The sequence below is a fragment of the Colias philodice genome, chromosome 3 (genome assembly GCF_061535455.1).
Source record: "Colias philodice isolate Cphi_HAF_F1 chromosome 3, ilColPhil1 Martin Lab GWU primary, whole genome shotgun sequence".
Lineage (NCBI taxonomy): Eukaryota > Metazoa > Arthropoda > Insecta > Lepidoptera > Pieridae > Colias > Colias philodice.
In genome coordinates, this window is record NC_143088.1 from 2,782,915 (window position 1) to 2,796,559 (window position 13,645).

At 32.1% G+C, this 13,645-nt stretch overlaps 1 protein-coding gene across 1 annotated transcript in view; it reads left to right on the plus strand.

Annotated features, from left to right (window-relative positions):
- The first annotated feature begins 1,281 nt into the window (after positions 1-1,281).
- Positions 1,282-13,645, plus strand: part of LOC149489439 (protein obstructor-E-like) — a 36,432-nt gene continuing 24,068 nt past the window's right edge. Inside the window, exon 1 of the mRNA XM_089713760.1 lies at positions 1,282-1,435. The gene's annotated coding sequence lies outside the window, so the exon portion shown is untranslated. The remainder of the gene's footprint in view (positions 1,436-13,645) is intronic.

Here is a 13,645-nt window from a genome sequence, read left to right on the forward strand (position 1 = left end):
TCAATAACGAGGAACTATTTTTTTGATCAACGATTCATTTACTTAAATCATTCAATCATAAAAAAAATAAGTCATGAATCAATGAAAAAGCTTTCGTATTTTAGAATAAAGATTATCATTCAATTGTGACAACCCATATCAATATTATAGACTACAGGCCCATGTTGAAAAAATTATGGGTCATTTGACCCACCACCTGACCTATCTAGAATGATATAAGAGCATAAAATAAAAAGATTCAGCACTATGACGTCACTTGTAAGCTGTCCACCTGAGTGCAGATGAGAATTCGAAGGTTCAGGTAGAGATTTTCTCCTCTTGTCTCCATGATTTTTGTACGGCGTTGCGGAATAATGGCTTAAAAGCAGTATAGAAATAGTATGACACAGATGCCGTACAAAAATGGTGGTCCACAAAGTCGGAATTTATTTTTATTTTTCGACAGTTGCCGGGGTAAATTTGGTCATTTGATTTTGTACGGCATCTGTGTCATACTATTTCTATACTACTTTTAATCAATTATTCCGCAACGCCGTACAAAAATCATGGAGACAAGGGGAGAAAATCTCTACCTGAACCTTCGAATTCTCATCTGCACTCAGGTGGACAGCTTACAAGTGACGTCATAGTGCTGAATCTTATTATTTTATGCTCTTATATCATTCTAGATAGGTCAGGTGGTGGGTCAAATGACCCATAATTTTTTCAACACGGGCCTGTAGTCTATTAATAATTCACCATATTTTTATAGTATTTATTGGTACAAAATTTCTAAGGCTCTATACAATTTTTATCCCCTCAATGAAAATCCATACTCCTCTAAATAAAAATGTTGTGTGGTTTTATGAAACCACGGTAAAAGTGAAACTGTTCGAAAAGTTCCGAACACTGCTTTGTGTAGCGCATGTCGCGTGACGGTCGGCTGCCGAGTAGGTATACCAACTCGGCAGCCGCGATACTCGCGACATGCGCTACACAGACCAAAAAGTTTGAGACGATGTAATAAAAGTTTCACTTTAAAAAGTTCCTATAATATTGCGTCAAGTAAGGTTCATTCTTGTAGAAACTGTTTTCCTTTTACTGACAATGACAGGATAAAGTGGGCCGGTCTATTTTTACCGAAGATGCTTCGCGGAGCCGTTGAATAAAAATGAATTTACTCGCGACGCATAACAATTCAGACAAATAGACCGCGAAGTTCAACGCACAATAACCCAGCCAAATTAAGGAGTACGGGTGTTATATTGATGGTTGAATGATAGCAGTGTCTGCGCAATCAGCCGGGTAATGCTAGCGAAACAAGAGTGGTAAGTGACGTTCACATTCACCTGCGCCGGCGACGATACCCCAGTCATACTTGGTGTATCGAACAAACCACTTCTTTACTTTGGAATTACTTTTTTTTTAATTGTGTTGTGCCAGTATCCTAGCAAATGTAAGTTTTTTTTTCTGTATATTCTGAATTGACAGTTCCAAATTTAAAATTTGGCGGTTTATTTGTAAATGGGTTTTTCTCAGTTTTCACGAGAGATTTCTCCTCGAAGATAAATCAATGCATATATTATGTCATACGTTCGTGCATGAATAGTGAAAGTTGTAGATGACAAAAGATGTAAGAACATAGTTGGGATAATTTGCAGTCACGATATGTGTAATCAGTGAAAATACATCAATAATTGCTGTGTATTATCTTCGACATCTTAACAATTTGCTGATTAGTTTTTTAATCGTTTAATAAAAGTTTTATGTATAAAGAAAAATTAATATACCTAGTTGTTTTTATAGAGTCAATAAAAACACAGGTATAAACTATACAAGTTTTTCGCATATATTAGCAAATAATTACAAAAACGAAAAAGGGCAGCTTAGACCTTTAAAGCCGGTTTCTGTTATATAATATAAATAATTGTTATTATCGCTATCAACAACCTACCTTGGCTTATTTGCAACTATTTTATAAACATGAATTTAAAGCTTACTAATAAGTTTACAAACTAGTTTTCTGTCTGTGTGTACACTCGCGTGCAATTCATGATAGTTCTCTGTAAAATTTGTCGTCCCCTATTTCACCCCCTTCATAAAGTAAAATTTCATTTTACATTTACTAATAATGTAGAAATACAATTAAAGTTATGACAACTTTATTCCTAGCTTTGCTCATATCATTTATTCCTAGCTCAATTCTAAGTCGAAATTAGTACAGAATCTGCTCTTCCACCCTTCATAAATAAGTTAGAGCATTGTACGACTCCAACCAGCCTCAGATTAATTGAGTTTGATAGAAGGTTCCAGACTCTCCGTCTCTCCCTAGAGAATAATTTCATATGAAGTATTCAGAGTTTCATATGCGTTATTTTTTTTTTCAATTTGTTGTATTTCGTAACGAAAAATATGGGATACTTTGTTGTTAAATGTTATTTGTGAAAATATTATATAAACTAAGTACAATAATTTTAGTTGTACAAATTAATTCACAGACTTTTTGGCTCAATCATAATCATATTAGGTATCGTTAAAAGATCGATAAGTACGTTATACTAAAAGCTAGTCTAATGAATTAGGTACATAAGTTTAGTGAAATTTTGGCGTTGACTATATTTTCTGTAATCCAAAATTCATATAATCTGAAACCTCAAAAATTTATATATATTCAATTACCTATTCTAGAAGTACTTTTGAATCGTCATATCATAGGTTTACCATTTAGGTACTCCCCTTTTGGAAAGCAGTTTCTACGGAGAAGAATGACTACTATTTACTGAATACTATTTATATAGATATGATAAGTTTTGTAAGTAGTTTGTGAAAACTCTAACGTCTAAATTCAATACTAAAAGCTCTTCGGGGAGTTTGTTTTATTCACACAACGTTCTCTTTGATTTTTAGAATATTTGATTAAACAAAGAATCAAAGAAAAGAATTCGAAATAACGATTTAAAAGTTTATAAAGCGCTACATTAACAAAACGATGTATTATACCTACCTATTATTTATCTAGACTAAATTTCAAACATATTTTATGCGTACCGGTTTTCCGTATTGTAAGTAAAACAAATTTATTACCTGCATTCCTAAATAAAATGAATATTTTAGTGGCATCGGCGCGCATTCTTTTGTGTCCCTGAAGGTTGACAAGTGAAATATTGTTTTATTTTGAAATTACTTGTTTGTTTTCATAAAATAATTGTGGATTTATTTAGTAAAAATATCGTCCTTTTTTTTGATTTATTTTCGCTATTTTTGAAAATGATACAAAAAAGACGCTTACCCAAAGAGAGTAAGTAGCTAATGGACAGATAAACAATTAACAACGATTAAACTTTTCCGTTTAATTTTAAAGATTAGGAATACACTAATAATAAATTAAAACGATAATTTTTATTTTTATTAATTATTATTTCTAGCTCTATGTATCCGATAATTAATTAGAAAACCTGTCTAAATGCCGAAACACATAGGAACGAACAAATATTTACCCCACACTTATTTACTGTCACAAAAAGGTTCCGACAATTTGCTGCTATTGGCAACACATAATTTCATGGGTAGTTATAAAAAAAACTGGTGTATATTTCTCAAGTAAAAATATTGTGAAAGTTAATTGTTAACCGTTTCTTTAAAAATTTAACTACGACCTCTGGCAGAACCGTAATCAATAATTTTAAGCTGAACTCAAAACTCAAACTCAAACAAACTCAACAGTTAGGTTTTTGAATTGAGGGTAAAAAATAACTGCGTTATTTCACTTGCGAATAATTAGGTATTCAAGTTTGCACGAATATTAATGTCATTGTTGTTTTTAAATATTGGTAACATTCTAATGTTAAAGTGATATTGCTAAAGTTACGTATTTTTTAACATTTGATATTATAGACATTGTCAAAGTAGGAATATTTTCAATTTTTCTTCATCACTACATAGTATAAAACAAAGTCGCTTTCTCTGTCCCTATTTCCCTATGTCCCTTTGTATGCTTAAATCTTTAAAACTACGCAACGGATTTTGATGCGGTTTTTTTTAATAGATAGAGTGATTCAAGAGGAAGGTTTTAGTATATAATTTATTAGGTTTTAGAGAAAGCGGGCGAAGCCGCGGGCGGTAAGCTAGTCTTATGATAATATAAATGATAATATAACTCCGTTATAAATTAGTGGGAAATCCAGAGACTTGTTACCTATTTCGTTACTTATAGGTCGCATGCTTTTACCTTTTATTTTAAGTAATTTCATCATTAATTTAATTATGGTCATTTATAAAGTAATAGATGGATGATATAAAACGCAACAAATGCAAATTATAAACGGATAATTAATTTACAAGTCAATTTTCTTAATAAGCCAATTATGCGCTCATACTTATTCTATTACAACTTATAAGTTAATGACAATATAGATGTCGTGGCCATATCGTAGATTTGCTCATTTCATGAAATGATTGAACATTTCACGAAATAGTCGCCTTTCATGAAATGGCCAACATAGTTTGAACAGATCGTTAAATCGTCAATGTTTCACGATTTGGTCATCCACATTTGGCCAGATCGTATAAAATATAGACTTAACTATTTTAGATGTAACTATTTTACGATATGCTCAAATAATTTTGATCATTTCATGAAAAACCGCGCGTTTAGTTGGCCATATCGAGAAACGATTTCTTATCATTGATCTGCTCAAACCACATCATGATGTGGCCAATAGACGTTCAACAATTTCATGAAATGCGACCATTTCACGAAATGATCGATCATTTCATGAAATGAGGAAATCTACGATATGGCCACGACATAGATACTACATATTTATAGGACTAGATGACGTTAAAAACCTGCAAATCTATATTTAAACGAAGCTGTTAATGTAAATACAGTAATACAGATTCTCACGCCTATTAACGATAACATTCTCTAGTATTTTATAAGCTATCAATTGGTTGACCTTTAAGATCTAGATTGGAACACATCTAGTACTGCGTCCTGTTTTTAAAGGCCTGGGCTAAGGCTGCGTTCACAGTTATAATTTTTGTTTATTTGTTTTTGAATGCAATCTAAGCATTTTATACTTACAATTTTAAGATGGTTTTAAGCTGATTATGAGATGATTTAAAGACACGATGGATGATACATAATTATTTTTAAATATTTTATAATAAGTAATCGTGATTTCAATGTGTGTTCAAATCTCGTTTTATCCGTTCAAAAGCTTTAAACAAAATAATAATTGTTAATATTATGTACACGGGCTTATTTATCCGATACTAATCTTAGAAGTCATGATCTCATTGTGTAGGTCATGGTACAAAAACATTACAGCATGAACCGTAATAAGACCATTTTCCATAACATGTTAAACGCCCATGTATTTAAAGAAAATGGTATATCGTGAACTATAATTTTCATACTATGCTTACTTAATACCCAACATTTTTCTTTAATAAAAGCCTCATCTTAATTCAGTTGTATTTTATAGCGTTCCCTCTACGTATCGCGATGATTCATCTTTTCATATTCAAGTTATACTACAGAAGATTTATCGAATGTATGTTTCATCGCGATATGTGCAGCAGTGGAACGCAGGTGATGGTCATTAATAATATTTATTTTATTTATATTTTACTAGCTTACCACCCGCGGCTTCGCCCGCTTTGTCTAAAACCTAATAAATTATATACTAAAACCTTCCTCTTGAATCACTCTATCTATTAAAAAAACCGCATCAAAATCCGTTGCGTAGTTTTAAAGATTTAAGCATACGGTCATAGGGAAATAGGGACAGAGAAAGCGACTTTGTTTTATACTGTGTATAGTGATTAACATGAGGTCTTACTTGACTCAGCGGATAATTATTATTGTAGTATATTTTATTATACACAATTAATGTATTGTCTTTTTTATACTTATAAACTATAATTTTTATAATTTCATAATTGTAATTACAAAGGCTTGACATTTATTCCATCTGTTCATTAGATCATCTTTATATTATAGGGCATAAATAATAAATACCACAGTATAAAAAATCAATTAAATACACGTACAGTAACACTAGTTGACATTTTACAGTATAATTATATGAAGATTCCAATGTAATTATATTTCTCACGGAAGTAATGTTTTGCTGTGCCAATGCATTTATCGTTTATTGGTAAAAAAAAAATAATAATCAATTAGACATGAATGAAATATTTGTAGAATTGCAATGGTTTTTAGAGCTTCGAAATATTGTGCAAAGAATTTAAAGGCGTGTAATATGTTTGGATGAAATGTTTATGTCTCCGCATTTCTCTGAAACTATTTTGAAGTTTCTTTTCAATTATTGTAAGTATTAACGCTATTGAGATATTTTGTAAAATATAACATAGTAGAGAATGATTGCGTATCTATCAATTTAAGAATTTATTTTTTACTAGCTTTCCGCCCGCGTTTTGGAATAAAAACCCGCATAGTTCCCGTTCCCGTGGGATTTCTGCGATAAAACTTATCCTATGTATTAATCCAAGTTACCTTCTATATGTGTGCTAAATTTCATTGTAATCGGTGCAGTAGTATTTGCGTGAAAGAGTAACAAACACACACATATCCTCACAAACTTTCGCATTTATAATATTAGTAGGATAGGATAGTAGGAAGGATGTTTTTAATTTATATTTATTTCAGAGTACTTATTGAAGTTCATGGAATAATTTAATATTAAGGAAAAAGCATCAGCGTTGCTAGTAAATAAAATGATTGCATTCGATTGTAGATAAAATCTATAATAAGACTAGATTCACAACCGGATTTGGTTTCAGGTTAATGTACCAAGAGCAACTGTTAATTTCCAAAGAAAATTATGTACCTAACATTATGTATTAAGATTTCTATATTTTTCTTATAAATAAATTTTAAATATTAAATCAAAATAAAAACAATTTTTATTCAGAATACAAATTGAAATATTATATCATAATAAAATAACAACTCCTTTAGAAGTTCAACGTAACGTAAAATATTTAAGCTTTGTCCTTTTTATCAAAGAACCTTTTTTGAGAAATTCTGATTTGAAATTATATTTTAAACATTATTTAGAAATGTTTATAAATAAATAATAACAACATTTTTATTCAAATAATATAACATACTTTTAAAAAATCCTGTAAAATTAACAAAAATAAATTATTAAAAAATTAAATAAAAATTGTGTTCTACTTAAAATTTATTAATATTTCTACTGATATGAGGTCATCTTCATTATATATATTAATAGCTTGGCCAATACTCGCTAAATTTGTTACCCGATTTGGCCAAAGGAGGACAAACGCATTTAGAATAAATATTGAACTGCGTAATGATTTCACGAATGCTATACTTAGACATGCATTTAAATTATTCAAGGTTTGCCGTACTTAATTAAACTTTTAAGCCATTGCATAGCTTTTATCTCAGACTTTGAGCGCGGCGACCGAATGTAAAAATTCCGTAACGAAAAAACCTCACCCCCCACTCCAACCGGCACAGCGATGCGATGCTATGCAATAGCTTTACCGCGGCAGTCCTCGAGTGCCACACCTATTTTTAAGCTATTGCATAGCTTCTATCGCGGGACTTGAGCGCGGGGACCGAATCCAGAAATTTAATAACGAACAACCTCACGCTCTCCACTCCGACGGGCACGGAGGTGTGGCTTGAAGGCATAGCATGCAATAGCTTTACCGTGGCAGTCCCCGAGTGCCACACGTCTTTTTTTTATATCAAAACCTTTTTATAAAGGTGTCTAAACTTTTACAAGTAAACTACCGATTCCGAATTTCACTTCTACGGAGAACTGGATACTGGATTCAAAATTTATTTATTTTTCAAATATTGAATTATTGCAAAAAAAATAGTACCTATGGCTATAAAACTAATATAATGTTATAATCTTTCCATTTATCACAATTTTTTTTCAAAAACCCAATTCTAAAAGTAAACACAATACTTTTGTTGTTCACAATGTAATACGACACACTTTGTTAAAAAATTTATTCCATACACATTTGGATTGTAAATGCTATGTGCACGCTTGTTAAATTTAAATATATTTTTATGGGGATCGTGCCGTAAAGCCGACTATCCACGTACCTGCCGCATGGGCAATATTAGAACAAGCTCGGTAGCACGGCGGTCGGAGCAACTTCATCTGTTGTCTAAAGCCTGCTACTCACGTACCTGCCGCAGGAGCAATATTAGAACAATCTCGGTTGCACGGCGGTCGGAGCAACTTCATCTGTTGTCTAAAGCCTGCTACTAACGTACCTGCCGCAGGGGCAATATTTGAACAATCTCAGTTGCTCGGCGGTTGGAGCAATTTCAGCTGTTTCCTAAAGCCTGCTACTCACGTACCTGCCGCAGGGGCAATATTTGAACAATCTCAGTTGCACGGCGGTTGGAGCAATTTCAGCTGTTTCCTAAAGCCTGCTACTCACGTACCTGCCGCAGGGGCAATATTAGAACAATCTCAGTTGCACGGCGGTTGGAGCAATTTCATCTGTTCTCAAAAGCCTGCTACTCACGTACCTGCCCCAGGGGCAATATTAGAACAATCTCGGTTGCACGGCGCGGCGGTCGGAGCAAATTCAACTGTTCTCTACGTTGCCCCTGCTTGCCTACATCACAATTAAGGAGCCAATTAAGGGTGCAATTCCAATATTGCCCCTGCTGCAGGTACGTGAGTAGCCGGCTTTAGTTACATCGTGATGTCAAAAAGTTTCTAATGTATAATATCGAAATGTATTACTTAATTTTGTTAGCTAGTTGCGTACCGCAGTGTTACTCACGTAACCAAATAGGATAGTCGCTAAAAACAATAAAGAAATAGCCTATGTGTTTGGTTATTATGAAATTTCGATATTTAGTTGTGAACCGAGATTTCACTTATATCAGCAAATATTATATGTATAATATCCTAAATAACATAGGATAGTTTTAGTGTTTAAATATTTTTTTAATAGGTTTCCCAGCTCAAGTTCTTTTGTTGTTTTCTTTAGCAAAAGTACACACTGTTCTCTCTGTTACTTGAATTTGTATACTTTTTATAACTACAGCGATACTACTTTGGCGATAAGGCCAAGTTTTGTTTTTAAATGTATTTTATGCTTTTATATTTGTATTTTTTGTAGCAATAAAGGATTTTCATTCATTCATTCATTCATATTTTCGAATCATGTGCTTTACTTTTTTTTTGACATTTAATCAGCTTCCAAAAATGTAATGCGAAAAGTGGTAAATATATCGTTTTTAAGTAATTCATATAAAAACAGTTTAGAATAAATTACACCCATCAATAAACTGACCGCGCCTTAGGTTGCTTAACCCGCAAATCATTATACCGTTTATGTGTAAAACAATCGTTAAACAATAATATTATGTACATAACAGTAAATACTTAAGTGCTTTCTATGAATACTAATAATTATAGGTTTCAAGCTATTTGAATTCCAGCTATTTTTAGGGTTCCGTAGCTGAAAATTGTTATCATTCTATTTTGATTTTAGGATTTTCTGGTACCTAATGTAGACTTTTCTCAAAAAACGCACGGAAGTGAAAAAAGTTTAAAAGTTGTAAAAACGCTCACTAATAACTATGGAAAAAGTTTTTCGTCGCTTCGATTCGATTAAAGTTTTTCCGAAAAGCGTCAGTCGACCAAATCACTATACATAGTATAAAACAAAGTCGCTATCTCTGTCCCTATGTCCCTATCTATGTATGCTTAAATCTTTAAAACGAGAGATTCATGAGGAAGGTTTTAGTATATAATTTATTAGGTTTTAGATAAAGCGGGCGAAGCCGCGGGCGGTAAGCTAGTAAATAATACAACCGTTTATACTCGTATGAATAAAATTAGCAAGTTCAATAACTTTAGACGTAGTTAAAAACATTGAGCAAAAAGCCGAAGTAAAAGGATTATATGGGAAAGTAATACGTTTGAGTTGGTAAGTCGCAAAAAAAAATATATTTAACTAGGTAGGTACTTATATTTGCATACGAACATATTTTAACGGCACGAATCGCACTTGACTGGTTTTAGTGGAAACCCATTACTTGTTCCAAGAAACTACAAAATAATAAGTAAAATATACAAATATTAGCTTGTAACGCATAGATAAGATATACATATATAGAATATTATTAGCTTTTCGCTCCGGCTCTTCTCGGAATTATAGCCTACTAGCTTTCCGCCCGCGCGGCGGCTTCGCCCGCGTTTTCAAAGGAAAACCCGTATAGTTCCCGTTCCCGTGGGATTTCCGGGATAAAACCTATCATATGTGTTAATCCAAGTTACCCTCTATATGTATGCTTAATTTTATTGTAATCGGTTCAGCAGTATTTGCGTGAAAGAGTAACAAACACACACACATCCTCACAAACTTTATAATATAAGCAGGACATTTCCTACTAATATTATAAATGCAATGAGCTTATTATAGCAGATTTCTGTGTAGTTCGCGAAGAAATCCGCGGGCTTACGATATCCCTAGAAATGATAAAAATTATAATAAATTTATATTTGATAGAAAATATTGCTTGATTTCGGAACATTAATAGTCTATTGAAATGAGAAGAAAAATAAAAATAAATAAAAGTATCAGCTTTAGAAAGATTATTATTAAGGTAAATTCATAACCACGCCAGAACCGAATTATTCCTAAAGAATGTGTAAAAACAATATAGGTACTGAAGCAATAACTTCATTGATAAACATTATTCGGTATAATTCTTTATTTTATTGTTATGTAAATACATTATAAATTTAAAACGCGTGTGTAATGCCGTTACTATTTTTATTGCTTTGAATTAACTGGTGCGTTGCGAATCCATTGAGAAAGAGGTTTAAATATATTATGCAGTATATGTAGTAATATATTAAGAAGAAGTTGGGTAAACAGATTTTTCTATTTGAGCAGATTAAATCTCATTCGTTCGGACCGCTGCTTCGCCCGCTTTGTCTAAAACTTAACAATAAATTATACATATAAAAGCTTTCTTCGAGAACCACTCTATGTATTAAAAAAACGCACCTTTTTTAAATGAACGATGACAATATTAATCTTGATATACTTAGTTAGAAAACGTGTTAAATTTAAACGTTTCAAGATGGAAAAATAGCTATCGAATTTATAAATTAAATACTTTTTACGGAGTCTCCCCGTGACCACGCTCGCTTTGAAACGTCGGGAAAATAATATAATGAATAAATCGCGTTTAAAATCCGTTAAAAAGTCTTTAATATCTAAATACTAGAAAAAAGCTATCGCAAAGCCCCAACAATATTTTTATAAACATGTCATGTCTATAATAGAGATGCGTTCGCAATGAATACATAGCAATCAATACTATATTAATACAATATTAATTATTTACCGTCGTAAAACATAGGACTATAAAAGCTTTTCAATTTAGTTATATCACACTAGTAACTGCTCACCCCGACTTCGGCTCATTCATTTTGTAAAGTTTTTTAAGTTGTAATAATTTTTTTTACCCCAAGCGGACCAAATCCAACGAAAAATCATTAACAACCCTTCATATTTCTTATAATCTTAGATCATTAAGTAAATAGATATCTATAATAATATTACAAAGCTGAAGAGTTTGTTTGTTTGTTTGAACGCGCTAATCTCAGGAAAAAATCCGATTTGAAAAATTAGTGTGTTAGATAGCCCATTTATCGAGAAAGGCTATAATATCATCACGCTAAGACCAACAGGAGCGGAGCAATGCGGGTGCAACCGCGGAGCACAGCTAGTTTAAGATAAAAATACCAGGAGATGTGACACAACAGCTGCTAATTGCCTCGTTTTCACCGCAACCTCCTTTTTACTGATGCAACAGTGTGAACAAGTTCTTACGTGAATCTTCGCATTGTCTTTAGATTCGCAGTCATTGAACTACGATTGTAACATGGGTTTTTGGTGATAGTCATTTTTATGTAATGATAGCTTGTACACGCAAATTGGGTGTAGTTTATAGAAATGATTACCTACGTTATGAATAGGGTGTGAATTTTATTGTACTAGCGTGGTACTAGCGGTCCGTTCCTACTTCGTCCATGCTACATAATAATATATAGCCTGTTCTGGGTACAGGTACTCGGATTAAATAAATACACATTTTTTTTAATCCGTCCAGTAGTTTTTTATTAGTGCAGCCAAACAAACAAACAAACTTTATATTATAAGTTATCATATTGTTTCGTATTTGAATAAAGTACCTATATAAAACACTTACGAGAAATCTTTTTTTTATATTTGTAGAGATTTTGATATAACGCAATACAGACTGTACAAATAAAATTAATTTCGCAAACACATTTTTCTGAATTATGTCATAAACAGACCGCTTAATACTCATTATTTTTTGCTAATTTGTCTATCAATTTAAACCCAATTGCTATGTTCGTAAATGGTTTTTGTACCTCCTTATAATGAATGTAACAATTAAATTAAATGAACTAAATAAGAAAGTTCTAAAAGTTTTAATTACGAGAATGTGTACCTAGTGTTGACTACAGGTGTAGTTACTGCGAAACGAAAGATGCGGGTTGGAATCAGCATTAGAGCTTTTAAAAAAGTAACTTCTATAAGAGTTGTAAGAAACATTTAGTATTTAAAAACATAAATGTGTTTGAAATGTTTTATAATAGCAGGCGTTATAGCTTATATTTTTTTTACCTTTTCTTCAAAAAAGAACAGGAAAGTTAGTACAAATATTAGTATTAAAGTTAGTATTAACGAAAACACTCAAGGAAAAATAATAAATATATTATTTGTCCAATAGTTTCGGAAGAGATCGGTTACACGTGGAAAAATATATACAATGATAAAGAAAACTATTTATTCGAGTGTCACTCCACATTCATAGATTCAAGTCATGGTAGCGATTATTAATATCTACAATACCTACATTTATTTCAACGGTAAATATGTAATATTATATCGTAGGTAGTTTTTTGCCCCAAGCCTTCGCCCTCGTGATCAAAGGAATTTCCCATAGGATTGAGATGTTTCACTGCGGTAAAAAGTAGCCGATGTCTAGTCACTATCTGAAGACTCAAAACTCATACCTTGAAACCGGTCTGTTACGACGTGAAGACAAACAAACAAACAAACACTTACACTTATACTCATAATTGCTTTCATGATAAGTTACAAAAGAGTTAATACCATGAATACAAGATAAAACAAATAACCAACGAAAGAACCTTATTGGATACAATCAATATAAAACTATATTCGGCAAACTTTCAAAGTCCAACAAACTGTAATACCTAATAAACCCACATAATAGTTTGATCTCTCATTATTATTGTTTGGAAAAGTCGTGATAAATAAGTATATTTTTCTGATATATTATTACCATTTTCAACCGACTTCAAAAAAAGAAGCGGTTCCCAATTCGACTGTATTTTTGTGTAGGTATGTTGTTACTTCAGAACTATTGACTGGGTGAACTAATTTTGATTATTCTCTTCTTATTTTGAAGCTAGTGCCTTCCAATGCTATTCTTTTAAATTTTGTCCAGCTCTGTTAAACAGAAGGCGGTTTAGTTTTTTGTTAAAAGATAACAGCTATTATAAGTACTTTCCACCTTTTATTAAGGTTTACGAGAAAGCTGTGCTAATTTCTCATC